Genomic DNA, 26,053 nt, shown 5'->3' on the forward strand with positions numbered 1-26,053 from the left:
TCAGGAATCAAGAAAGAAGTGACAAGACAACTGAAGAAGCACACACAGAGAAGCAATGAAAGGAAGGAAGGAAGGAAGGAAGGAAGGAAGGAAGGAAGGAAGGAAGGAAGGAAGGAAGGAAGGAAGGAAGGAAGGAAGGAAGGAAGGAAAGACAAGTGAAACTGGGCATGGTCCACATCTGTAATCTTCGCTACCAAGGAGATAGAGATAGGAAAGATCACAGTTTAAGGCCAATTTATACAAAAATTCATGAACTTCCCCATCTCAAGAAGTAAAGCTGGATATAACTGAACAGCTGTCATTACACAACATGGGAAATGTAAATAGGAGCATCACAGTCTAGACTAGACAGTATAAACACAGAATTCCACTCAAAAAGTGGCTAAAACCAAGAGGGCTGGGGAAGTAGTGAAACCAGTTGAGCACGTCCCTAGCCAGCACTAGGTTTGAGCTTAAACCCCAGTATTGAAGAAACAAAAGGAAAAAGAAATTAAAGTAACAAACTTCCACACATCAAAGGACAAACTGCGGAATAGGAAAAGTCTTTGCCACCTATTCACCATCCAAAAGATTAATATACAGAATATAAAACAAGGTTTAAAAAAAAAAAACCTGAACACCAGGCATGAGCCAGGCACCAGAACTCAAGCCTGTGAACCTAGCTACTTGGGAGCTTTACAATCTGAGGCCAGATCAAGCCAAAAGCTGGTACAACACCATCTCAACTCATAACTTCCTTATAATATCCTAAGTTATGTGGAAGAATATATATTATGTATATATAAATATATATATTTGTATTTATATACATCTTACAGTATCTTCTATGTTTGTGAGTCACATTGCCTGTTGTCTAATGATACTCCATATTCTTTCCTATGTGTAGTAGCCATCTATATATCTTTTTTAGTGGGGTTATTTTCTCTAAACTCAAGCAATCCTCCCAGCTCAGTCTCCCAAGCTGTTGGGACACCAAGCGCAAACCCAACTGGGTTATTCATCTTTTCATCATTGGTTTTTGAAGGGCAACAAAATGCGTCATCCAATGGACAGCACTTTGGCACAAAGGTTATTCTGGGCAACGTGAAAAGAAACATACATAAGAGCTGCTCTCTTAGGGCTGGGAATGTGGCTTAGCGGTAGAGTGCTGGCCTAGCATGCATGAAGTCCTGGGTTCCATTCCTCAGCACCACATACACAGAAAAGGCTGAAAGTGGTGCTGTGGCTCAAGAGGTAGAGTGCGAGCCTTGAGTAAAAGAAGCTCAGGGACAGTGCCCAGGCCCTGAGTTCAAGTCCTAGGACTGACAAAAGAAAAAAGAGGAACTGCTGTTTACCTTCCTATTTGACTAAAGGCAAGACATAAAATTGTTAAACACGGCCTCCTTCTTTCTCTATCAGAAAAGACAGTTGCAACAAGAAGCAATTTTAGACACTTTAACAGTCAGGCTGTGATGGAGTCTACATGCAAGCCTGCTAAAACTAGCTATGAACTACCATTAGTTTCCCCATGCACCTACAACCTCACAATTTGCCAAATTTTCCTGAAATTTTGGTTGTTAAAACATGCTATATCATGGGCTGGGGATATGGCCTAGTGGCAAGAGTGCCTGCCTCGGATACACGAGGCCCTAGGTTCGATTCCCCAGCACCACATATACAGAAAACGGCCAGAAGCGGCGCTGTGGCTCAAGTGGCAGAGTGCTAGCCTTGAGCGGGAAGAAGCCAGGGACAGTGCTCAGGCCCTGAGTCCAAGGCCCAGGACTGGCAAAAAAAAAAAAAAAAAAACATGCTATATCAGTCCAGTTTTAACCATTCCTTTGAAAAATTCACCTGATGTTCCTATATATGTGCAATGTGTATGTTAGTCAACTTTTGTTTTTCTCTTGTTAATCTCCTTCCCATTAATTTAAGGGGTTCATAGCTACAGAATCTATGAAAATCTTTTTCCTTCCCTGTGTATAGAAGTTCTTATATAGTACATTCCAGATAAATGCCCTTTAACAAATAATATGATTTAAAAATAGTCTCTCCCTGTCTATAGATTGTTTTTTAGTGGCGTCCTTTGAAGGGCAAATGCTTGTGATATTAATAAAGTCAACCTCATCTAATTTTTCTTTTATCATTCTTTTATTGTTGAATGTAAAAAATTATTATCTGACCTAGGATCACTCTAAATTATTCCTATGCTTTCTTCTAAGGGTTAGCTCCACCATTAGATATACATATAATGCAGTTTGAGTTTACTTTTCAATGTAGTACATGGCAAGAGTTTAAATTAATTGTTTTAACAACAAATATCCAACTGCACTGGCACCAATTATTAAAACAGTTATGCCTTCAGGAGACAACATATATCGAAGGGGAAGAAATCTTTGCTATCTGTTCATTAGATAAAGGAGTAATATTCAGAATATACAAGAATTAAAGAAGAAGAAAAGGCAATCTAATTAATAAACAACAAATGAATTGGAAAATTCTCAGAAGAACAAATACAAATGTCCAATAAATGCATGAAGAATGGTTCAACATTTTCAGTATGAAGAAAATTCAAGTCAAAACAAAGGAACCCTTACTGTTAGTATAAATACAAATTATAAATATAAATACAAATTAAATATAAAATAGTATGGCTACCATGGAAATCAGAAAGAAAATTCCTCAAAGGAAAGAACTCAAAAATCTTACCCTGTCTTCCTGCTATGTCATTCCTGGACATATAGGCAAAGGATTATAAGTCTGCATGCAATAGACATCTGTACACCAGTGTTTATAGCAGCATTATTTACAACAGCCAAGCCATGAAATCAGCTAGATCGTTCTGAGTATATCCATCAATTAGTGAAGGATAAAGAAAATGTGACTTTATACATATATTTTTAAAGTATTATTCAGCCATAAAGAAGAATGAAATTATGTCATTTGTAAGAATATAGGTGGAACTAGAAATCATCATATCATATGAAATAAGCCACACTGAGAAAGTCAGATATTATATCATCTCTTCTGTATGCAGAATCTAGACCTAAAGAAAACAGAGAAAATGAATGACACAATTGTGGAGAGGGACCACTATTCAGGAATAGAAGCTAGTAGGAGGGAGGAGGAAGACCAAGGGTCAAGGAGGAGGGGTCACAGGTGATTTCCAGTTGCTTTCATATGCATATGCAAAAATAGAATCATGATAATAAAATATGTATTTTTAAATAAGTACAGTGGTTCACACTTGTCATCAGATGCCCAAATTTGAAAGTTTTATATAATAAGGTATATCATAGCCAAAACATGGGAATATATGTCAGTGTTAGAGCACTGGAGTAGTATGTGCAAGGCTATGGGTTCAATCGCCAGCATGGAAAAAAAAGAAAAAGGAAAATAATAATGAAGGGGAAAACTACTTGCAAAATAAAGCTGAGTGCAGAGGCTCATATCTGCAATTCTACCCACATGGGAGGCAGGGTGTAGAAGGATTGTGGTTTGAATCCAACAAGAGCAAAAAGTTTGCACGATACCTTCTAGACCAAGGTAGGTCTGGTGGCATGAGTCTGAAGAGATACTAGACATGACTAGTCATTAGGGAAATGCGAATTCAAACTACAGTGAGATAGCATTTCTTATCTGTGGGGATAGCTATAACTTAAAAATGAAAATGAAAAAGGGAAAGAAAATAGGAATAGTAACTCTTAGTAAGAAGAGTCATGTGTTGCTGATAAGAAAGCAAATGTTGTAGGCACCACGGCAGCCTGGCAGTTTCTTAATATGCTAAACATGTGGTTACCATGTAATAAAACAATTCTTCATATATATATATGTCATATATATATATAACATAAAGATTGTACAAAGATGTTATAGGTTAGTTACTTGCCTTGTAAAGCCCATATGTTAAGTGCATAGTCATCAACCCTGGAATTACTGGGAAGTGATAGAAACTTTGAGCAACAGGGCCTAGTAGACGGAAATTAGGTCACGGAAGAAGCCCCTTCAGGGGTACCGGGACACCAAGCCCTTCCTGTTTCTCTCTTTCTTTCCTGCGATAGAATGAATAGATGATCTGTATGTCACACATTGATACCTCAGGCCCACAGCACTAGGATCAAGTGACCACGAAACAAAATCTCTGGAAGTATGAGCCAAAAATAAAACTTTCCTCTTTTTCAGTTTATTCTCTTGGGTAGTTTGTCACAGTAATAGAAAGCTAACTAACACAACAAATATGCAAACAGAAATTTGTACCTGTATTGTTCATAGCAACACTGTTCATAAAAGCCAAAAGGTAAGAACAGCTCCAAGTGTCCATCACCCAACAATAAATAAAATGCAATCTTTCCATGTAATAGAACAGTATCTGTGATTTTTTAAAAAGGTGGGGTGTTGGACCTGGGTAACTGCAACCGTAGTCACGACACGGGGATGCAGGCGAGTGGACCAATGCGCACTTTATTTCGGGAGGGCCAGGGTTTATAGAGGGTTAGAAATCAACTCACAACTTCCAGGGTAAAAGTTAATACAGCATGATATCCATCTCAAATACAAAAGTTGAGGATGATACTACTGGGAGGAAGAAAACTAATACAAAAGTTTACCTACTACAAAAGGTGGCTACTTCAAAGAGTGTGTACTATTAAGGGCCGAGCTACTTCAAAGATTGTTGACAGAGGAAGAAACCAGTCAAGGCAAAACTTTATCACCTAGCTACTATTTGCTCAAGACTTTGACCAAGAAGTCTCTATTAACTGTGAAGAGACTTCCCTATTTACTGTGAAGAGTCTTTCCTATTTATAGTGAAGAGCTTTCGCTAATGGCAACTTGGTCAAGCAAGTCTCCCAATGGGAGGAGGCTTGGTACAGGGAAAAGGGAGATTCTCATGACAAAGAGTGGTTTCCTTTGGCCTGCAAACACAGGAGACCCTGAACGGGAGATGTTTCCTCATAGGCCTATTAGTTTGCTAATAAGGCATCAGAACTTCTGTGCGGAGGCTAAGTTTTCCACTGGTCAGAGAAGTTATTCTCCCACAGTGGGGCGGAGTGCTCACAGTGAGAATGAACCTCGAAAACACGCTCAATGAAAAAAGTCAAATATTAAAGGTTGCATATGGTATGATTCCATTCATATAAAGTATGAGAATAAGAAAACTGGTAAAGACAAAAAGTTTCCTTATAGTTTCCAAAGGATAAAAAAAAAATGTATGAATTGAAGGAAGTGCTTGCTGGGTATAAAGTTTCTTCTGAGGTGATGAAGATATCTCAGATCTAGATAGAGGTAATGATGGAACACATAAATGCACAGAATCATATAAAGTGGGCAATTTTCATGCTATGTGAAAGAAATGAAAATGTTTTAGACCAGATGCTTATAGATGTAAATGTATTTTGGACTCCTAATTTTATTCCATTGATCTATATGCTGATATTCATACTAGCGAAAACTTTTTTGTTTTATCTCAAGAGTTTTCTTAACTTTTTCAATAAATAGCATCATATGCTTGTTTATTACCAGCAAGGTATTACAATAAAGTGTTACAATTTTTAATCCAGTTCTACTCAAAATTCTAACCTTATTTTGAGAATTGCCTTAAACCATTCCCTAAAACTTCATAAATACACTTTTTTGTCCTCTTTCGGGTTTTTCAAAAATTTGTAATTTATCAAGGTAATACTCCTACCACAGTAAGAATAAACTCCACCTTGTCTTATCAGTAGATTGTGTTTTGATTATTTTTTTAAGCAAAGTAGCATGAGATGATCTTTCAGGGCTATGGCTAGAACTAATAAGAGCTCATCATTAGCATGTTCCAAGCCCAGAGACAGCGCTGTCCTCAGAGGACTCCAATTGGTGTAGAAAGGGTAGCTCTCGTCATCATATCAGGGAGGTAAAATATTGTGTTGGTCACACTGTGAATAATTTGGGGGAGCTCTCAAATGTCAGATGTATTTTGTCTCTTGGTAGTTACAAACTAGTTCTAGAAATCCTTTCTTACCTGGTAAAATTTGGAAAAAAAAAAAAAAAACACATTTACCCATGGGGGAAAAGTGCTCTATGCCACTAATAATACTTGTGTTTGTCTGTCCTTGTCAAAGTTATTATAATATTATATTAATGAGCAAGTTCTTAAGGAAAGCAATGGATGTAAGCACCCCACACCCCCACCTCTACCTAAAAAGGGCTTCACAAGCTGATCTCAGGTTTGAAAGTCTCTTCACAGACTGACATCTTCGAACATATTTTCCCCTATGTCACTTAAAACTTCTTGTGAACTTGCCTCCATCTTTCTGTTGTTCTTATTGTTTACTCTTTGTGGGGGTTTGGTTTTGTTTTTGCCAGTCTTGCAGACTGAATTCTGGGCCTGGCCACTGTCCTCGAGCTTCTTTTGTTCAAGGCTAGCACTCTCCACTTAAGCCACAGAGCCACTTTCAGCTTTCTCTGTTAATGTGGTACGGAGGAATTGAACCCAGGGCTTCATGCATGCTAGGCAAGCACTCTACCACTAAGCCACATTCTCAGCCCCTGCCCCACATGTGTTAAGCAAGCCATTTACCAATTCAGACATGCCACCAGCCTTATTTCTTTCTTGTTATTTTTGTAATCCATTCTGTCAATCTCTATTTTTCTGACTGGAGTTTAAGCCACTTATATTGACTTCTGTTTTTTTTTTTGTTGTTGTTGTTGTTGTTTTTGGCCAGTCCTGGGGCGTGGACTCAGGGCCTGAGCACTGTCCCTGGCTTCTTCTTGCTCAAGGCTAGCACTCTGCCACTTGAGCCACAGCGCCACTTCTGGCCATTTTCTGTATATGTGGTGCTGGGGAATCGAACCCAGGGCCTCATGTATACGAGGCAAGCACTCTTGCCACTAGGCCATATCCCCAGCCCCAAAGAAGACATTTATTTATTTATTGCCAGTCCTAGGCCTTGGACTCAGGTCCTGAGCACTGTCCCTGACTTCTCTTTTTTGCTCAAGGCTAGCACTCTGCCACTTGAGCCACAGTGCCACTTCTGGCCGTTTTCTATATATGTGGTGCTGGGGAATCAAACCCAGGGCTTCATGTATGCGAGCCAAGCACACTACCGCTAGGCCACATTCCCAGCTAAGCCACTTATATATAATCATTAATATGGTTGAACTTGTTTCTACCATTTATTTTGTACATCTTTTATATTTCTTCTTGTCCATTTTCTATATACATTTTAGAATAATTTTGACAACTCCTATAAAACTCTTTTTGAGGCTTTAACTCAATGAGATCTCACTGAAACTGTTGATCAAATTTAGCAGTCTTCTATCTATGAACGTGGTATATAATTCCACTTATTTAGCTTTTGACAAAAGTATTATTATCTAGCCTTGAGACTCATAGATTTGTTTCTATAATATTTTATAAGCTGAAATTTCAAGTTGTAAGTCTAGTATATAGATATTCCAGTATATGTTTCTAGAATATAGAAACAAATATATAGTATCTAGAAATAGAATTTACTTCATTAATCTGTCCAGAAACCTGTGTCAGCCCTAGTTTCGGGTTTGTAGATTCAGAATCTGGACATTGACAATCATACCATTTAAAAATACATTTTGGGGCTGGGGATATAGCCTAGTGGCAAGAGTACCTGCCTCGGATACACGAGGCCCTAGGTTCGATTCCCCAGCACCACATATACAGAAAACGGCCAGAAGCGGCGCTGTGGCTCAAGCGGCAGAGTGCTAGCCTTGAGCGGGAAGAAGCCAGGGACAGTGCTCAGGCCCCGAGTCCAAGGCCCAGGACTGGCAAAAAAAAAAAAAATACATTTTTACTTCATCCTCATTTTTTATTTTTAAAACTATTTTTGCCAGTACCAGGGTTTGAACTCAGGGCTTTGCTGTTGCTAGTGCTCTACCATTAAAGCCACTCCTCAGTTCATCCTCTCCTACTTAAAATACTTCACCATTTTATCAAGCCTTTGTCTTGCATTTTACACTTTAAATCATGTATTGGTATAGATCCAATACTTGGCTGCAATCTCATAAATTGCTGAAGCACTCATCTTGCTCTTGAGTTTGTATAAATTTTCTCTTGAGATATCCAAATCTTTCTAGTAATCAGTTTCTTGAGATGAATTTGTTGGTTTTTAAGAGTCTGGACTCAATCCTTAGGTGAATCATTATTACATTTACCATTATAGTGAAAGCAATATGATATGCTAATAAGCCACAATCTATGAATTGTCTGTCTTTGCGTAAATAATACCCAAGTCCTGTCAGAAGGGATCGTTTTGTTTGTTTGTTTGGGGTAGGGAGGGGGGTTGTTGCTATTTTGGTTTGCTTGGTTTGGGTGTTTTGTTGCTTTCTTTTGCAAACCAGGATTTTTCACTCAGGACCTCTTGCTCTTGCTCACAACTCTCTTGTCACTCGCCACTCGAGCCACATCCCTAGCTTGACTTTTTGTTATTTAATTGAAGATAGAGTCTCACAGACTTTTGTACCCAAGCTGGCTTGAAACTATGATCCTATTATGGCAGACTCAAACCATGATCCTATTATGGCAGACTCAAGTACCTAGGATTGCAAGCCCACGCCACCAGTGCCTAGCGCATAAGGGAGAGTTTTATAAGCAGAGATTTGCAGTGTTTTGAGGCCGTCTCACTGCTATAGATCTTACGAAAAAGAAAAATTATTTCTCTCTTTCTTTGGATCTACAAATTACATTGCTTGGTGCCAGACCATGAATGAGACCAAAATGTTATTACACTGTTTGACAACTCCTGAGGAGTATTTTATCAGAAAACAGATCATTAGGTGCTATTCAATGACTAGGATTGGATTTGTGGTATAAAAGCCTACTGGGTAGAGATTTGTTACCTTGGTCAATATGGCACTAGACATTACCTAGGGTGTGTTTTAGAAAATAAATTCTACCTCTTGCAAGGAACTCTTTAGATAATTTAAACAGAAAAACTAGTGCTCAATTTGAGATCCAAGCCCTGTCTATGCAAAGGGAATTCTGGGCTGCTTTCGCTTCTCATAAATTCTCTCCAATATATGCTTTACAAAAGGACCAGAAATATTGGAGGATTTTCCATTCTATGTTTCAAAGAATAGCAGAAGTGTTAGACAATGCCATCTGGGCTATTGAACTACTTGCCCGGGATGTTCATAAAATTGGACTGGCAGTGTTTCAGAATAGAACTATGTAGATGTAATATTGGCCTTTCAAATAGTAACATATGTTGTTTAAAGGAAAGAATGTCGTGCTTATATGTCTGCAAGACATCTCTGAAATCTTTAATAATCCTAAAACTATGGAGAAAGAAAACAGAAAAGTGGTAGCTTCAAATTGGGGGTTATATTTGTTCTGTTGGCTTGATTTTGGTATTCTTGCTTCCTGATGAAAAGTGAACCTCAAATTCTAAGCACAATCCTTCTGTCAGCATTTTTCTGTGAGGTAACACTGAGCTATTTTGCTGTGCTCAGTGCTGCTTGCATAGCCATGAAGTGATTAAACAAAGAATCTTACTAAAACATGACGAAATTAACATACAAATGCTCTCTTGTGTAATGTTCACAAGAAGCCTATAACATAGTTATTGTGTGTGTGTGTGTGTGTGTGTGTGTGTGTGTGTGTGTGTGTGTGTGTGTAGCTACACCTCCACTTTAGCTTCTTGGTGGTTAATTAGATTTGAGTCTCATGACCATTCCTGCTCAGATTGGCTTCAGATGGCGCGCCTCCGATCTCAGCCTTCTGAGGAGCTAGGAATGTGAGCATACACTGCCAGCACTTGGCAAAGGTTACTATATTTTGCAGGTTACAAATTAGCACTGAAATTCAGACAGTTCATATTTTGCTTGAAAGTAATAGGAACTAGTGTTTAAACCTGGTTAGCTCTAAAGTCTAAGCTCAGAATGTTGTACAACTATATCATGTTTAGTGTCTGAAATGTATCAGGCCATTGTATGAAAAGTGACAGAGGAAATGTAGATGGAGAGTGAGAGGCAATGAAAAGTTAGTTGATCATTGACTGCCTTTTCATTTTAACACCTGAAAGGAGCCGATGGAAGAAATCGGACTGCATTCTTCAGTCTTATTGAAGAATGTTTTCCTAAAGAATATCCCAAAGTCTAGGAGTGATGGCTTAAGCCTACAAGCTGAGCTGCTTGGAAGGAAGAGGCACCCTTGCTAATTGACATTAATGTTTGAGACTACCCTGGGCAAAAAAAATTTGCAAGACTGCATTTCAACCAATAACTAGACATGGTGGTGTGCACACGTATCTCACTGATGGCAAGATGCATTGATTGAAGGACAGCAGTCTAGATCAGTCAGGGCATAAAGCCAGACCCTACCTGTATAGTCACCAATACTGAAAGGGGCTCAAGTGGTAGAGTGTCTGCCCAGCAAACAGAAATCCTTGCGTTCAATCCTCTGCATAAAAGAAGGAGGAAGTGGGGGAGAGAGGTCCTAAAGGTTAGATAATTCTGTGGCCTGGACCCTTATAAAAAAAAAATCTAATGTTTTCTTCTGCCTCCCACCAACACATACAGGTGAATTGGGCTTATTAAAATGGAGTCATTTAGCAACCAATTGGGGGCAGGAAAAAAAATGAAATATGCAGGGAAAGTAAACTGAAAAGAATTCGATTGCTAGCAGTTGTATCCACGAATGTTTAAGATTCAGTTCAAGCATGTTGTGTACTACTTTGTTTATTCTAGGTGGCATCAGCAATGTTGCTGTAGCGTCTGGAGTTAGGCTTAAGTGTAAAGAGGCTCTGATTTCAATGTGAGTGCTTCAGGACAAAAGACAGCAATTAAAAGAAGCAACTCCAACAACCATTTGTTTGAAACACCAACCTGAACAAGGGTAATGTTAACATAAACAACCCCAGGTATGACCTCCATTAGAATACCATGCCTCATATAGGCTTATTGCAAACCTTGAGCCCTTCTTGTTAAAACTGTAGAGTTCCTCAGCAGGAATGGTATCATTCCGAATCACTGCTGTTAATATACCTACTTATTATCCAAACAACACTGAAACAAGAGACCTGAATTTCAGTGTTTTAGGTGGTACTTCCTGCTGCCAGGAGGTGGTGTGTTTTACTTAGGAGACACCTAACCAGAGTTGCATTGCAATTTCAAATCAAAACATGCTAGTGACTGAGACAGTAGGCAAGAGAATTCTGTTGGTAACAGACAATCTACATTTCCTAAAATGTACTTTGAAGTTCTGGAAAACTAATATATGAAACATTTTACTGAACACATGACGACAAGTCCATTTGGAAATTTATTAGTACTGTTAGCATCAGAGTAGATGCTTGACAAATACATTTTAATCTGAGAGTCACACATTGGCAAGGCCTATATATTTATTTTATACTAATATACTTGTTATCATTTACAAAAGATGATTAGTAACATGGACTAATTTATTTTGAAATCATAGGATGAAAACTCTGTAGCATTTATGCCATAAGCGGCAGAAGTGTGTGCTCCTAAATATACTAATATTTCTGAAAATTATAGAAGAACATAGTCACAGAAGAGAATAATCAACATAGAGAAGATAAGAAAAAGAGAAGGAAGATATGAAAACAAACTTGATGCAAATATGCATGCAAAGACAAAGTCATGAGAAAGGGATGATAAAATTGATCAATCAGGAAAATAGGTTGGGGTTGTGTATACTTGGAATTCCCACATTCAAGAGGCTGAGGCAGAAGGATGGTGAGTTCAAGGCTACCCTGCTCATAATAAAAATATTCACTGGGGAAAAAGAATTACCAGGAGCTGCCATAATATAGGCCAAATTTTTGCTTCATGTGTTAATAGATGAGTCAAAGAATCTGAGAGGCAGCCAGATTACTGAACATACTACATATTCATATATGTATATACACAATACATATATGTACATATATACATACGTATATACATGCATATGTATATGCAATATGTACATATATGTATATGTGCAATATACGCACATATATGTGTGTGTAATATTATATATATTATAGCTGAGCCCCTGGAACTTTACTCAGAAAATTCCTACATATGTCAATAAGTTCAAGTTTTTCTCCTATTCTTTCCTGTAGTAGTTTCAAGATTTCAACTCTGATTTGGGGGTCTTGATCTGCTTTGAATTGATATTAATGCAAGGATTGATATTAGACAAGGACCCAATTTTAAGTCTGCATATCGATGTTCAGCTTTTCCAACACCATTTGTTGAAGTGCCTGTCTTTATTTCAGTATGTATTTTTGGCTCCATTGTCAAATATCAGACATCTGTAAGTATATGGTTTTATTTCTGGGTCTTCCAGTCTATTTCACTGGTCTTCAGACCTGTTTTTATGTCAGTACCAAGCTGTTTTTATTATAGCTCTGCAGTAATGTTTGAGGTCTGCAATTGTGATAACACCAGCATTGCTTTGTTTTGTTTTGTTTTTTGCTCAAATTTGCTTTGACTATTTGGGGTCTTGGATTGTTTTCTCTTTCTCTGGTGACCAATAACAATGGGGTTTTTTTTTAATGGGGATTGCATTAAATTTGTAGATTGCCTTTGGCAGTTTGGTTGTTACTGCTGATCTATTAATATGGGAGGTCTTTCCACTTCCTGGTGCCTTCTTCAATTTCTTTCTCCAGAGTTTTATAGTTTTTGCAATAGAAGTCTGTGATTTCCTTAGGTTACAAACATACATGATAACATATACAGGGTTCTATGCATATACACACAAAAACACTGACGAATGGAGGGTATGCTTAAGAGAGGAATCTAGTAGTGTGATTTCTCTGAACTAACAAACCGATTAATAAAATGAATACCAGAATAAAAAAAATATTGGGGGCACAATAAGAGGAAGACACAGAAATGGAGAGAGGAAAGGTGAACAAATGCAGTCATTATATTCGATGTACATGTATAAAGTTCAAACTATGTAACTTAAGGGTAGGAATGGGGAGGTAGAGATAACATTGATCAGGATGCATTGTACTCATATCTTGACTTACAGCGGCAAGAAAATGTTAGTCTTATTTTTGGCTATAGATGAAGTTAATGGGAACAGGAAAGCAAAGAGGAGAAAAATTCCATTAGTAATGATTCACATTTTCTGTGGATTTGTTTCTAAGTTAATTCAGATTACTGAAGGGGTTATTGGAAATAAAATAAGCTCTTTTGCCTCTTTCTTGTTTTTGTAGCTTTTATTAAATGAAATACTTACATAGTGCATAGCCTATGGATTTAAACATCCTGGGGTGAATATTTTACAAAGTTTGTAAATCTGTGTTTTCTCAACCTCCTTGATGTTGTCAATTCATGTTTATTGAAGATCTTTTTGTTCGTGAAATGCTGTACCATTGGTTGTGGATTGTGTTCCAAATCACCTACATTTAGTCTAGGGGGAAAAAGGAACAGTCATATGGTAATTTACTGGGTATGCTACTCAATAAACACACACCAGCTCTAGACAATTTATACAATTAAATCTGGCTAATTTTCTGGGGGGGAAATCATGAATGATCTTATAATGTTCTCCACTGCAGATGAGAAATGAACTCATTGGTCTGACTGAAGACTGGGCAGTGGGTGAAGAAATCAAGACTCCTAAGAGAGGACTAAGGAGAAGTCAGAAGATATTTTTTTTTTTTGGCCAGTCCTGGGCCTTGAACTCAGGGCCTGAGCACTGTCCCTGGCTTCCTTTTGCTCAAGGCTAGCACTCTGCCACTTGAGCCGCAGCGCCCCTTCTGGCCGTTGTCTGTATATGTGGTGCTGGGGAATCGAACCCAGGGCCTCATGTATACGAGGCAAGCGCTCTTGCCACTAGGCCATATCCTCAGCCCAGAAGATATTTTTTTTAATGTGCCTATTATGTTGTATATTTATACACAAATATATATTAGGCATTTTATATACGTAATTTCATACTGTATCATACACACACACATCTTTCTTTTAACCATATATAAAATTTTATCTATTGGGGTTCTTTTCAAATGAAATTTGAGAATATTCAACTTGCGGTTTCGTGTCAACTGAAGAATTTATTTTGAATTTTTGGGTCACAGTTCCAGTTGTCTGTTAGCTAACTGGAGATAACAATCTCATGGACTTTTCTGCCTGGGATGGCTTTGAACCCCGATTCTCAGATCTCAGCCTCCTGAGTAGTGGCCACCGGTGCAGGCCACCAGCACCCGGCTGCAACTTAAGATATTTTGTAAATCAAGTTAAGAATTTAATACCTGTGAAGGAAGAAATTTATCGGTAGGAAGGTCTCAAGAATTTTAAGGGACGTGGAAATATATGATTTAATTTCTTCCTTCAATGAACTCCAAGAAGATAGATGTTTAATGGGGACAAAGTGAAAGCATGGAATATGAAACAATGTGTTATGAGTGATACAATGTCCTAACTATATAATTATTAGTGGACTGATGAATTGACATAGTCTATCAGATGCTACATTTATACATTTCTGAAACGTGATTCTGTATCCAGAATGTGTTAAATTTCTAACGATCCTCCTTTAAAAACAAAATTACAAAAGTAAAATGTTTTATATGAAATGGTTATAACGCAAAAGAAAAGTTCTATCTTACTATGCCTATTTGCCAACCACTTCGTCTGCTGTATGTACACTTACTTAAAAAGGGTATTTGTAAACCTGAGAAAATCAGTGTGTCATGTCAAGTTGATTTTCACTCCTTTGGGGCCAGCAATGTTAGTAGATCAAATCCCAAAATATCATAACTTAACCATTTCCTTACCGGCGGACACAGATCACCTGTTTTCCACTGTGGTGGGGGAAAAATAGTACATTACTTAATAAATATCCTTTTATCCTCATTGTGTCAGATATTCCTGGAAATCTAGCAAATCTTTCCAATTCTGGTTTTTGACAGAGGCTAACAGAGCCCTGTTAGAGGTGAGCGTGATGGGTGCCCCTGTCAATCACAGACGTAAAAGTTAAGAGTTGAGTGTCTGCCTCCACTTCTGCCTCCCTAAGTCTTTCCTTTAGGTTTTGGTTCCCTTGGTTTCCTAAAGCTCCCCAGATGCATCCCTTCAGAAGATTAAGACATTTGGGATAAAAAATATATTGTGTTCTTTGGTTAAAAAAAAAAAAAAAGGTCTGGCAAGATCATCTTGAGTCGTGGAAAGAGGGCTGTCTGGACACTGACTCTCCAGTGTTTCAGCTGGGGATCTGGGCTGATCCATCACCTGGGATTGGAGTGGTGGGTGGGCGCACTGGGCTCTGGTCTTCCTCTCACACAGAAGGGCTTGGGGGGGGGGGAGGGTGTGAACTCCCAGGGGCTGGGGGGGTGATGGTAGGAACTCCCAGGGGGTGGGGGCCAAGGGTGTGAACTCCCAGGGGGTGCTGGGGAGGGTGGGAACTCCCAGGGGGTGGGGATGTGAACTCCTAAGGGGTGGGGGGGAGGGTGTGGAACTCCTACGGGGGGGGGGGGGAGGGTGTGAACTCCCAGGGGGTGCGGGGGGGGGGGAGGGGAGGGTGTGAACTCCCAGGGGGTGGGGGGTGTGAACTCCCTGGTGGGGGGGGTAAAGGTGGGAACTCCCAGGGGGTGGGGGCCGAGGGTGGGAACTCCCGGGGGGGGGGGGTGAACTCCCCAGCAGGCAGGACCGGGGAAGGTCAGGAATACTGAGTGCGGGATTCCAGCTGGGTCTCGCGTTCCCTCCGAGCTGCGGGAGCTGGGGCGCCGGGAACCCCAGCGGGCTGCGGGGCCGCCGGCCAGGGCTCCCGCAGGGTGGTGGAGCCCGCGGGCCGCCCGGGGGCGGGGGCTGCGTGGGAAAGCAGCCGACCCCCCGCCCAGCCCGGGGGCAGACCGCTCCGGAGACCCGGGGAGCCGGGGCGGACAGCCCGGGACCGGAACCTGCGCGACCTCAGCACCGGGGGGCGACGGTCGGGCTATCAGACAGTAAAACCCATAGGGGGAGGCAAGGGATGCGACAGCCACGTGTGAATGAGGGAGGGGGAGGGGGAGGGGGAGGGGGAGGGGGAGGGAGGGAGGGAGGAAAAAAGGAAGAGAAAGAGAAAATCGGAGCAGGAAAAGCAGGCGGGCGCGCGGCCCCTCCCGGAGCGCGACGAGGAGGCGCGCCCGGCCCCGCCCCTCGCCCCGCCCCCTCGCCCCGCCCCCTCGCGTCACGCCCCGCCCCGCCCCGCCCCGCAGCCACTTCCGGGTCGCCAGCGGAAGTGAGCGATTTGAATCGCCGGAGCCGTTGGTCGGGTCAGCGGCCGGTGGGCGTCGGGCCGGGCAGCGGGATCCGCGCGCGACGCGGGGAACGGCGGCCGCCGGGCAGGCTGAGGCTGAGGCTGAGGCTGGGCGCGCGGGGTAACGGCGCGGGCCGGGGAGAGGAACGGGCCCAACGGAAGGAGGCGACGGAGCGGGCCGCACGGCCGGACGCAGTGGGTAGCGGCGCCTGGCCGGGGGGAGGGGGGGCTCCGGAGCGCCTCGCCGGGGACCGGGCTGCCCGGTGCGGAGGCCGGGGCCCGGCGGGGTGCCCCGGGGTGCCTCGAGGGGATCCCCGCCCCGGGCCCGGGCGCCGTCTGACCCTCCCCGTTGTCCCCCCCCCCCCCCCTCTCTCCAGGGCTTCCCTTCCTCTGGCTCGGACGCGGATGTCTCCACGGCCGGCGGCGCTCGGGGGACTCGCCATCGCAGGTAGGACCGGTGCCCGGGGGGTGCCCGGGGGTGCCCGGGGCAGGGACGGGATCCCCGGCCCGGCTCCCCGAACTCCTCCCCTCCCGCCAGACCGGGTGGCGGAGCCCTCGGACGGTGACAGCCCTGCAAGCCGCCCGCCCGGCCGGGCCGGGGGATTTAAAGGGAAACCCGAGCCCCCTTTGTTTGCATGGGGAAACCCGGCAATTTTCTTTGACGGTTGACTTTTCCCCCGGGTCCCTCGCGTGGCTGAAAAGGAGACACAAAGCGCGGGGTGGGTGGGTTGGGGGGGGTGGGGGGGACTTGCTCATTTCCACCGCCCACCCGCCCGCGCAGCCCGGCCCCGCGGGGTCCCCGCCGGCTAACAATGGGGACGAGGTCGGGGCCCCGGCCCGGCCCGCTCCGCTCCGCTCGGGCGGCCGGGGGAGTCGCGGGGAGCCGTCGGGGGCCCGGATGGGGGTGGGGGGGGCTGTGATGTCTGCGGGCGCCCCTCGGGTTGCCCTTTTCCTCGCTCCTCCTTTCTTCTTGTCTGTCTGTATTCTGAATTGATTTCCCTCTGGAAGTTTCTTTCTCCGTCTCCCTTCCCCCCCTCCTTCCTTCCTTTTCCCACCTCACTCGTGGTGAGGATGAGCTGCGCTCCTGCAGACCACACAATAAACTCATTCCTCTCCGAATAGGAAGTGGAAGCCGGGAGTACGTACGTGTTGTTAATAGTTTCGCCTATTATAGTGGCCAACTTGTGAGACCAGTTTGATGTACTGCCCTACAGGAAAAGAGAGTTTCTTTTTAAGTATTTGCAGTATAAATAATTATGTGAACATTTTTTTTTTTGTTCCCCGAGTGGCACTTAAGATTCAGAATACAAGCATTCCTTGATGTGGTAGGTGCTATTCTTCCCTCCCTCCATTCCTGCTTAATAAACTTTTCAATATGCACTAGGAAGAAAAGGTTTCAAGAGGAGCTTATTTGGGATCGTTGAGATATAACTATTTTCATAAAACTGCAACCATCCTTCCCAAGGATTGCAAGCATCCACTCATTTCAAGATAATGCTGCTTGCAAATAATTATCTTTTTGATTGGCTTCTACACCCGAATTTGCTTTTCCCTACCTGGGACTGTTGTTGTTCATTTGATTTCCTCAGTCTACTTATGTCAGTGAGTTTCATACTTGATTGTTAAAGGTTTGGAAATGCTGATTTCTAAACTTGGAATCAGTTAGGGCACAAGGTTGTGTTGAAAAATCTGCATATTTAACTGAAAGGCAAGGAAATCTTAAGAGTTTTTAAAACATTGGCTTAGTCTGCCCTATAAAAATGTTGTTATATAACTGGTTAAATGTTGAAAACAGATTGCTATGGTTTGAATCCATTCCATTATCTGACAGGGGTGAGAGCCTGAGAAGGCTGTTTAACCTCTCATATTATCTCTTATAGAGTTGCTAAATGTTGTACAAATCATATTACGTATATAATCATTTGTTTTCATGATATCACTGAATTACAGTTGTATCTACTATAGACATAATTTTCACATAACAAAATAGAATTTCAATAATTTGTTTTAATATAATCAATAAAGTGTTTAAGATTGTTAACTTAGGTTTAACCCCAAAACATGCCATTTATTAATTTTAGTGTACATTCGTTGTACAAAGGGATTTCAGTATTTTTCTATATAGGCACATAATGTGTTTTGGTCATACTCACCCTTTTACATTTTCTTACTCCTTACTCTTATAAACCAACTTTAATAGGTTTTATTCTATTTCCATGAATTCATATAAAGTACTTAAATATCATTATTGACGCTCTTTATCCTTTTGTTTTTACCCTCTCCATCCAGCTGTTACCTACTCCCAAACAACTCCCATTTTATATTTGTCTCTTTTTTTTTAAGATTTGTCTTTCACAGTCTGGCTTATTTTTCTTAACATGATTAACTCCCATTTTCCTCCAAACAGCATAATTTCATTATTCATTATGGCTGTATGTATGTGTGTGTGCGTGTGTGTGTGTGTGTGTATATATATATATATATATATATATATACCATATTTTCTTTCCTCATCAGTTAGTGAGTAGTCTAATTTAATATGTTGGCTATTATGAATAGAGGTGCTATACATGAACATTAGAGTGCAAGTAGCTATTGTATGATGACAAATTCCTCTGGTTATGTCCCAGGGAACATATGGTAGTTCTGTATTGAATATTTTGAAGAGTCTCCACATTGGTTTTCATAGTGGCTACATTAATTTACATTTCCAGCAACAGTGTACAGGGGTCCTGTTACCCTGGATCCTGGCCAGTATTTGTTTTCTTAAATTATTGCCATTCTGATAAATGAGATGGATCTCAGTGTTATTTTGATTTGCATTTCTTATCTTTTTTGAAATCTACTGTAGTACTTTTTGCCTATCTGCAGTCTCCTCCAAGTGTTGAGACATAAAAGTTTCTAATAGCTTCCTACTATCTACAATATGTAATTCAAATCTCAGCTTTTTTCTTTCTTTACTAATTCCTTCATAGTCTTGTTTCTTGATTCTGTTTCCAAGCGATATGTAGTTTTTACGCTTTAGGAATATGAAAAAGTAAGTATTAAAACTGTAAGCTCGGAAGACATTTCAAGTGAGAAAGAAATCATGAGCAGCATTTGTTAATATTCATAAAATTCCAAAAGCTTTATATACATTTTTCTCACTTAATTCTTATAACCATTTTATTATTATACCATGATAAGATGAGGAAATGAGAGGTATCAAAATATTTAGTAACTTGAAGACATTTTTAAACTGGCTAAAGTGATTAGAAAATATGCTTAGCAGGTGAAAAACCCTGAGTTCAAATTCTTGTACTGCCCAGAATGTTTATATTTGATTTCCTTCTGGAGCTGTTTAATTTTTTTTAAATGATGAGCAATATATGTTAAGCGTACTTAAAAGGTCGTTTACTTCTTTAAATGTTAGGGAATTAAAAACCAAATCTGTCTTTTCACTTTCAACAATTAAGTCTAGCCTCCTTGGCTCCATCCTTTTTTGCAAAAATCCTGCCCAATAATATAGGGTCATCATTGTAAAAACCAGTGGGTTGGTCTGTAAGGTATACAGTGTTAATGTGCTCCTATTGTTATTCCAGAAAAAATAAAAGTATTTGGTTCAGATATGGATGGATGGATGGATGGATGGATGGATGGATGGATGGATAGATAGATAATGTCTATACAGATACAGATAGATAGATAATGCAATCTAGACCATTAATGTGATCTTGATTTTTGAAGTTGGAATACTATAAAACTTTGAAATTCAAGCTTCAAAGTTTGGGGCGCTTTATGTATTGGAAAGAAATTGGAATCAAAGAAACATGAACAGTGGACATAGGAAGCCAGTATGTACAAACTAAGGGGAACTTATTAACTGAGGGTTATATACTTAAGTCAGTGTAAATTTGCAACTCAATATGAATTTGTAGCTTTATTGTTTTTCCTTTTAATGTAAAGAAATGGTGGTAAGTCCAAATATGGCAAGAGATATCACTCAAGTAGTAGAATGCCTGCCTTGGAAGTATAAGGTCCTGAGGGCAAACCCAGTCCTACCAAGAAAGTTAAAAGTGGCAGTTTTTAAAATTTGCCTCATGTTGTGATAGGTATCAGTAGACTGTGGGTTCTGCATCAGAAATGCAACTAATCACTGGAAAAAACTGCACTGATGTGAAACATGTAGACTCTTTTTCTTCTTATTCCCTAAACAATAGGGTATGTTGACATAGTATTTGTAAGTAACTTAGAAATGATATAAAGTCTATTGGAAGTTATAGTTAGGTTATTTGCAACTATTGCATTACTTTATAAAAGAGAATTGAAGCCAGGCGCTGTGGCTTTAACTGTAATCCTAGCTACTCAAGAGGCTGAGATCTGAGGTCATGGTTCAAAGCCATCCCTGACAGGAATGTCCCTGAGATTCTTTATCTCCAGTTAAGCACCAAAAAGCCAGAAGTAGAGCTGAGGACCAAGTGGTAGAATGCCAGTATTGAGCACAAAACCTTAGAAACAGCACCTAGATTCTGAGTTCAAGCCCCAGGATTGACACCAAAAGTAAAAATAATTGGACATGTAGAAGTTTTGTTATATTCTAGTGGGATGGGAGGTTCATCTGAAACTAATCCCCCAGGGATATCATGAAGATAACAGTATTTTATTTTTCATTTTGTGTATCAATTAATAGACAGTTGAGTGTTTGTATCTTTTTACTGGTTGATTGGTTAGCTGGAGAGTTTCTTGGATTTACTTGCCCACCCTGGCTTTGAAACTGGATCATTAGAGCTCAGCCTCCTAAGTACCTAGTATTACAGGAGTGGACTCTTGGTGCCTACCTCTGCTTAAGCTTTTGTTGTCATGTCTAACCGTTTTTTATTGGGCATTTTACATTTAATCTGTTTTGAGTTAATTTTCTTTTTACATGATGAGATTAGGGTGTCTAACTTCATTTCTTTTTTCATTGTCCTGGTCTTGGAGGTTGAACTTAGGGGCTGGGTGCTGTCCCTGAGCTTTTGTACTCAGGCTACTGTTTTACCACTGGAGCCACAGCTCATTTTGTCTTTTTGATGGTTAATTCAAAATAAAAGTCTCAAAGACTTTCCTTCCCGGGCTGACTTCTAACTTTGACCTTTTGTTCTCAGTATCCTGAGGAGTTGGGATACAGGCGTGAGCTACCAGCCCCTGCTTCATTTCTTTTATGTGCCTTCCTACCATCACAGTTACTGGAGATTGTACATTTCCCCTCTGGTCTTGAAAATCAGTGGACCACACATGTGTTTATTTCCATACTCATCTTTTCTACTGCTTTATATATCTATCCTTAGGCCAGGACCATACCGGTTTGATTACTACAAATTTTTACTTTGCCTTTGCCTTTTTAGAGATTGTTCTGACAAGTTATAGTTCCTTGTAATGCCATATTTTAGACAATAGCGCATTAGGATTTTCTCAGCCTTGTTTTATAGTTTTCAGTACTCAGATGTTGCACCTCCTTGCTTAACTTTATTACTATACTTTTGTAAATAGGATTAATTTTAATCTTTCCGAATTGTGACGTAATGTCAAATAGAAATACATACAGCACAGGTTGTGTTGTTATCTTATATCCTGTAACTTTGCTATATTCACTTATTAGCTACTAACAGTTTCTTTTTTTTTGGGGGGGGGGGCCAATCCTGGGCCTTGGACTCAGGGCCTGAGCACTGTCCCTGGCCTCTTCTTGCTCAAGGCTAGCACTCTGCCACTTGAGCCACAGCGCCCCTCTGGCTGTTTTCCATATATGTGGTGCTGGGGAATCCAACTGAGAGCTTCATGTGTAGGAGGCAAGCACTCTTGCCACTAGGCCATACTCCCAGTCCTACTAACAGTTTCTTGTTTTTGTCTTTTGTAAATACTTCAGGGTTTTTCTACACACCAATGCTTCTGTGAATAATTACTTCTCTCAATTTGTATACATTTTATTTTCTTGCCTTATTCTTAGAATTTCTAGTATGATGAATAAGAAGTGATGAGTTGAGATCTTTGTTTTGTTTCAGTACTTTAGGTAGAAAACTTTAGCCTTGAGTATGTTGTGTTTTTTCAAGCTTTGTCTTGCTGAGAATAAACAGGATCCTAAATTGTTGAGTTGTTTTTTGTTTGGTTTTTGCCAGTCCTGGGGCTTTGGACTCAAGGCCTGAGCACTGTCCCTGGCTTCTTTTTGCTCAAGGCTAGCATTCTACCTCTTGAGCCACAGCACCACTTCTGGCTTTTCTGTTTATGTGGTGCTAAGGAATCGAACCCAGGGCTTCATGCCTGCTAGGCAAGCATTATACCCATTCCCAGCCCCCATTGTGAACTTTTTTGTTCAGGCTGGCATAGAACCTTACCCCCTTATCTCTGTTTCCCTTGTAGGTAGAATATCATGTGCACATCAGTGTACCAAGTTAAAGTCTAACAACCTAGTGTGAATACATGCCATTTAGCTTTCATAATACATAAAAATTATACTCAACATCTTAATGTTGTTTTGACAAATGACATTCTTTTAAATTTGTGCCTATTTACTACTTACTTTTTTCCTCAAACTAATATCCAAATACCTTAGTATGGTACCTTTGTTGAAAAGCAAATATTTGAGCTTGTTTCTGACCTTTATATTATAATCTCTTCTTGTTCATATATCTCGTCTTGATTTATTTGGTTCTGTAGAAAGTCATGTCCTTTTAAGAACTACTTTTGCTACTATTGGGCCATTGCATTTTTATGTATATTTTAGAATCAGCTTGTCAATTTCTACCAGAGAGAGAGAGCAAGCCAGCTAGCCCTGTTGGGGACTTTGTGATTGTGTTAAACTGACATCCTAACACCAATCAGTGAACATTGTCTCTTCATTTATGTAATTCTTAAACTTATCTCAGTAGTAGTGTTTTGTAGTTTGGAGAGTAACATACTTTTATACATCTTTTAGTAAATTCTTACCTATTGTGACCAGAATTTTTTAAAATTTCATTTTCTGGGTGTTTTTTTTTTGTCACTGTTAGGCAGAAATATAATTGATTTTTACCTACTTGTCTTGTTTAAAAACGTTCTAAATTCACCTAATTTAGTAAATTTTTGTAGGATTGTTCTACCCACATGACTATGGATAAACATGATTTAACTTCAGGTGTCATTTCTTTTTTTGTTGGGTTGAGAAATCTGCTTCTATTGAGATGACAATGTTCTTCTGTTAATATGAGTATATCTTAATTCTGAAGGTATTCTTTCCACCTTTACATTCTTGAGATTAACCCAATTATATTGTCTTTATTATTTTAATTTTAAAATATAGCTATTCGAAGGAATGAAAGAGGGAACAGATGTTACTATACAAAAGGAAAGTAATGTACATATCATCTGAAATGGAGGAAATAATTTTATTGTTAAAGTTCATAGACTTCGTAAGCTATCTAGAGTAGAATAGTTTTCATCATTGTGAAAGTTAAAATGTGTACTGTGAAATATATGTAGTAACTTAAACCCAATTTAATAAAAGAAAAATATAGAAGAAAAAGATAGCTATTCAAGGATCGAGACATTTTGTTTCATTTGGAATTTTTATAACAACCTGCAACTAGCTAACTTCCTAATTTATCAATTATTCTTTCTCTACATAAACACACATGAGCATTTTGAGATTTTTTTTTCATAATATAATTCAGCTTCTACCATTGAACTTCTCATCACCTCTGATTTTGTTGTAGCAAGAACCAAAGTAACTGACCCATCTCTAGGAGTATATCTCTAAGTATACGTTTAAGTATTTCTCCAAGTATATCTCTAAGGCCACATAAAATGTATTAACTGTCTAGCCTGAAGTAGACTGTTTTGGATTCTTTAGAAAACCAACCAGTAGATGGGGGGGAATGATAATTTACTTATAGGGTATTATCTCACATGATTATGAAATCTGCAAAATTCCAGTCTCAGATTAACCATGACCCTAAGGTCAGCTTTTCGAGTGTGTGTGTCTGTGTTTCTATTTACTGTTAGATAGTAAACCCAGATCTTTGTGCATGGTAAACATGTGTGCTACCACTGGTCTATATCCTACATCTTGCTTGTTTATACCTTGTATTGTTAACTTTTTTTTGGGGGGGGGGCAGTCCTGGGCTGTGGACTCGGGGCCTGAGCACTGTCCCTGGCTTCTTTTTGCTCAAGGCTAGCACTCTGCCACTTGAGCCACAGCGTCACTTCTGGCCATTTTCTATATATGTGGTGCTGGGTAATCGAACCTAGGGCTTCATGTATATGAGGCAAGCACTCTTGCCACTAGGCCATATTCCCAGCCCCTGTATTGTTACTTTTAAACCCTTTAAATTTTGTGACATATAGTTTTATGAAAGTTGCAAAAAAAGATACAAAGAACTACACTTACCCCAAACTTGCCCATTTGCCTTTTCATTCTTATTGCTATAATTTTCCTTTGTGAGCCATTTGATATTAAGTTGCATACTTCTTAAATTGCCCCCTGTTCCTCTCAATGTTTCCATTTGTATTTCTTCAGAAGATAATTATTCTAGCAGGGCGCTTACACCTTTATTTCTAGCTACTCAGGAGGCTGAGATCTGAGGATCGTCGTGGTTCAAAGCCAGCCCCGGCAGGAAAGTCCATGAGACTCTTATTGCCAATTAACCACTAGGAAACCAGATGCTATGGCTCAAGTGGTAGAGAATTACTCTTGAGCTGAAGAGCTCAGGAACAGGGCCCAAGCCCAGAGTTCAAGCTCCATGACTGACAAAAAAAAAATTATTCTTTTAAATAACTAAAGTGAAGACAGCACATTGAAGAAACTTAGCATAGACACAGCATTTGCAGCTACTTCATACTCAGTTTTTGTTAGTTTTTGTCATTAAGGACTTTCAGAGCAATTTTATTACCTGTGCAAGGTGTAATCTAGAATACTGCATGGACTTTTAATAACTACAATATAACTCACCATTTCTTTATTGCGCACTGCTAAGTCAGAAAAATACATGCTTTCATATGTATAGGACATACAAAAATAGCATTCAAATTATATATATGTGTGTATGTATGTATATGACTTCCAAATAACATCAGAAAAGAAATTTAGAGTTTAGTGTACTAAACTCTGTGCTTTTTGCACAGAATGAATTTAGCTATTTGGGTTTTTTTTTGTCAGTTGTGAACCTGGGCATGGTCCCTGAGCTCTTGAGGCTAGCGCTCTACCACTTGAGCCACAGCACCACTGCCTTTTTTCTGGGAGTTATTTGGTGCCCAGCTAGCTTTTCTAATTGGTGATTTAGATAATTCCCTTTTTAAAATATAGGTGCTTTTCGAGCGGGTGCCAGTGGCTCACGCCTATAATCCTAGCTACTCAGGAGGCTGAGACCTGAGGATCACAGTTTGAAGTCAGCCAAGGCAGGAAAGCCTGTAAGTCTCCTATCTTCCCACTAAACTACACCCCCCTTTCCCCCCCCCCCCAAAAAAAAAACAGGCCAGAAGTGGAGCTGTGGCACTTGAGAAAAAAGTGCAAGGACAGCACCCACGCCCTGAATTCAAGTCCCACGACAAGGAGAAACAGTGATTCTAGCATGTCTTCTGTGTATCCACAATCACCTTTTATTTCAATTTTGCTATTATCAGTAGGATTAGGAGCTTTCAGAAGTGTTCAGTGGGCAAGACGTGGTGTTTATTCAAATAGTAGCTGTCCGATAATGATATGAGAGGGAATTTGTCTTTCTTGTTTTTGTTATCTTTTCTACAGCAAATTATTTGGCATTTGTGGGTCAGGAATTTGGAAGCAGCTTAACTATGTGTTTCTGACTTGAAGTTTCCTATGAAGTTGCTTTCTAGCTATTAGTCAAATTGCAGTCTTATGAAGAGTTGATTGGATCTCAA

The 26,053-nt window shown here is 40.2% G+C and overlaps 1 protein-coding gene across 1 annotated transcript in view; it reads left to right on the forward strand.

Moving 5' to 3' along the window:
- The first annotated feature begins 16,176 nt into the window (after window positions 1–16,176).
- The window catches only part of G2e3 (G2/M-phase specific E3 ubiquitin protein ligase), a 43,181-nt gene continuing 33,304 nt past the window's right edge, over window positions 16,177–26,053 (forward strand). The window contains exons 1-2 of the mRNA XM_048362830.1: window positions 16,177–16,384; window positions 16,567–16,637. The gene's annotated coding sequence lies outside the window, so the exon portion shown is untranslated. The remainder of the gene's footprint in view (window positions 16,385–16,566; window positions 16,638–26,053) is intronic.

This window comes from Perognathus longimembris, chromosome 14 (assembly GCF_023159225.1).
Source record: "Perognathus longimembris pacificus isolate PPM17 chromosome 14, ASM2315922v1, whole genome shotgun sequence".
In the NCBI taxonomy this organism is placed as follows: Eukaryota; Metazoa; Chordata; class Mammalia; order Rodentia; family Heteromyidae; genus Perognathus; species Perognathus longimembris.